This window comes from Bidens hawaiensis, unplaced genomic scaffold (genome assembly GCF_021521415.1).
Source record: "Bidens hawaiensis isolate Kalapana, Puna unplaced genomic scaffold, B.hawaiensis_p1.1 tig00042141_1, whole genome shotgun sequence".
Classification (NCBI taxonomy): Eukaryota; Viridiplantae; Streptophyta; class Magnoliopsida; order Asterales; family Asteraceae; genus Bidens; species Bidens hawaiensis.
Genome location: NW_027497451.1, coordinates 100,478 through 103,677, shown reverse-complemented (window position 1 = coordinate 103,677; position 3,200 = coordinate 100,478). Strand labels below are relative to the sequence as shown.

At 39.8% G+C, this 3,200-nt stretch overlaps 1 pseudogene; it reads left to right on the top strand.

Moving 5' to 3' along the window:
* The first annotated feature begins 614 nt into the window (after window positions 1-614).
* Window positions 615-2,179, top strand: LOC143593392 (ethylene-responsive transcription factor RAP2-4 pseudogene; annotated as a pseudogene).
* The last annotated feature ends 1,021 nt before the right edge of the window (window positions 2,180-3,200 follow it).

Sequence of the window (3,200 nt, the reverse complement as noted above, 5' to 3'; positions counted from 1 at the left end):
AATTCTGTTAAGTCAAAACAAGTATTGACTTAGCTCGACTTGAATCGTTTACATTATTATTCATAACTTTATAAGTCCTGCTAGGGACACCGAGACATCCCCTATACGCCCGTATAGAACTCTACTAGGGAGGGGGTATACAGTGCCCTATACGCTTAGTATAGCCCTACACAAAACGTATTAATGTGTTTTTTTAGCTAAATTGGACGGTAGAATCACCGTTTATAAAAGCACTTTAAAGCAAATATAATCTTCACATTATGTCATTTATGAATCTTATAGCACAACCCAAATTCTACTTCTAGTAAAGCCAATGTGAACACAGTTGGCAGTCAATGCCATAGCTTACAATCAAGGGCCCACCTACACTCACATTAACCGACACGTGTCCATTTCTACCGGCACTTGTTGAGCCACTAGACGCGTTTTTACCTGCCACGTCATCACCAGATGACCTGTAACCTGCCATCACCCCTATTTCCCAAACTAACATATTAACCTAACCATGGTTAACTTTTAACCATCTACACCCCTATAAGTACACCACTTCTCTAACCCCAATGACTCAAACACAAAGGTGAGGTCTTGAGAGCTTTTGCACACACGACACCACATACTTCAACAGTTTTATTTTTTTTCTTTAAAAAATATTTCTTCTGATTTTATTTTTTTTACTTTTTTATTTTTAATATTTTAAATACCCCCCTCTTATACTCCCAGCTTCTGTGTATCCCTTTCTGTAAATCATCTGGTCTTTCAATTAAAAAAATATTTAAAAATGTTTTGGGTTTGTTTTTTATGATTTTCAAGATTATTATTATTACTATGAACAAAAAACAAACTTATTTTAATTTTTTTTAAAAGAGAGTCTGGTGTTTTTCAGAATAGAGATCCATCTTTTTTAATTGGGTTCTAATTTTTTTATTAAAATCACCTTTTCAGGGTTGTTTTTGTTTCCCCAAAGGTTGATTTAAAAGGGTTTTTTTAAAATTTTTTATAAAAAAACTCATCTTTTTTTATTTTTATTTTTTAAAAAATTTTATGAAAAAAATGACGTCAGCAGGTATGAATTTTTGGAATGAATGTGGGTTTCAGGAACCTACTGCTGGTGATGAATTAATGGATGCACTTGAACCTTTTTACAAAAGTGCATCTATTGAGTCGTCAAATTATCAAAATACCCTTACCTTTTCGAATCCGCCTCTTCCTTACCCATACCCATCTTCGTCCTTTTCTATTCCTTTGTCTTTTCCTGATTACACATCCACCGTTCACCAAGAACCCGTTTCGTACCCGAATTACGCTTTCCAAAACCAATTCGGGTATGACCAATCTGGATCATCTGTATCCGGGTTCAGCCAATCCCCCGAACCCTCAACCTACCCGTACCCGACCCAAAACCCAATTGAATTACAATTACCCACCCAATGGCCTCAAAATAATAATTTCAATAACTTTATACCTTTTGACCCAGTTACCGAGGCAGCACCCACCTTGGTAACTGGGTCACCTCCCAAACCTGTAAAACTTTACAGGGGAGTGAGGCAAAGGCACTGGGGTAAATGGGTCTCCGAGATACGTTTACCCAAAAGTCGTAGGCGGCTTTGGCTCGGCACCTTCGAATCAGCCGAGGAAGCCGCGATGGCTTACGACAAAGCCGCTTACAAACTCCACGGAGACTACGCTCGGCTCAACTTCCCGCACCTCCGCCACAACGGCGGGGCCGAGCTCACGGACTACAAGCCGCTACACTCCTCCGTCGTCGTCAAATTGCAAACCATTTGTCAAAATTTAGCGGAAGGGAAACCGGTCGATGGCGGCAAAAAGTCCGGTGGCCGGCGGTCAAAAACTCTGGCGCCGGCGGAGTCGCCGGAAAATGTAATAATGGAGGGGTTTGAGAGTGAATACGGAAACTCGTCGCCGTCGTCAGATTTGACGTTTTTGGAGTTCGGCGGAGACGACGGCGGTTGGCCGGAAAACTTCTCACTGGAAAAACTTCCGTCGTATGAGATTGACTGGGGTGCAATTTAGTTTAATAAAGGGTATTATCGTAATTTCGTAGGATAATTAAGGGTAGTTTGGTAAATTGTGTTTAGTAATTTTGAGCTTTCTGTGATGGAGTTTTTGGCAATTGCAGAGCTCAGTTGGGGTAGTTGGTAAATTTGTAATTTTCTTTTTTTTTGGTTTTGTTTAGTGGACTTTGGGATAATTTTATAAATCCTATTTATGTCCTTTTTATATATGTATTAAATGGTGTTTTATTGGCCATTGACTATGTTCTAGTATTTAATGAATTTATTTATTTATATCATATTGTTGTAGTTTAAATTGTTGATGTTATTTATTTAATGCATATTAGTTGTATTTATAAATGCTTAAATCAATTTAAGTTTTACACCAAATAAAGAAAAGTCGAAAAGATTGCTTATGGGTTAGTGGTTCATTGGTAATAAAGACAAAACCTTAAGGGAGTGTTTGGTAGAGAGATTTGAGGGTGGAGAATTAGGTTTCTCTTGTTTGGGAGAATTAGGCGGAGAATTGGGCGGATAATTGGTTTTCTCTGAGAATTGGGTGTAGGCAAAAAGTAGAGAAATCCAATTCTCTCCATTTGGAAGAGAAATGGAATTCTCTCTGCTTCTAAATCGCGTCTCTGCTCTACTCCGTTCGCGTATGATGATGATGATGCTCCGACCGGCGATGGTGATGATGATGCCGACGTCCGGCACGGCGGCCGACGCCGCAGCCACGTCCGTTCGCGTCTCTGAGCCAAAACGAAACCCTAAATCGCGAGGCGGTGTTGCGAGGCGGAACCCTAAATCGCGGTGTTGATGTTGCGCGGCGATGATGATGACGCTCTACTCCGTTCGCGGTGTTGCGACGCGTCTCTGAGCCACCATTTCTCCACCATGATGATGCCGAGGCGGAACCCTAATCACGTCTCTGCTCCCGTTTCTCCACCCATTTCTCTATTGTACCAAACAAAGGAAATGATTGTCAATTCTCCACCCATTTCTATTTCTCTCCAATTCCATTTCTCTCCCATTTCTATTTCCATTTCTTCCCATTCTTTTTCTCTGTACCAAACACCCCCTAAATGTATTCAGTTAATTCGTCGATAAAGAAGATAAAAAGATTATTATATTATATTATACAACTGGAAAAATAACATTAGATATAGGTGTGGTTACTTGAAGAATAAT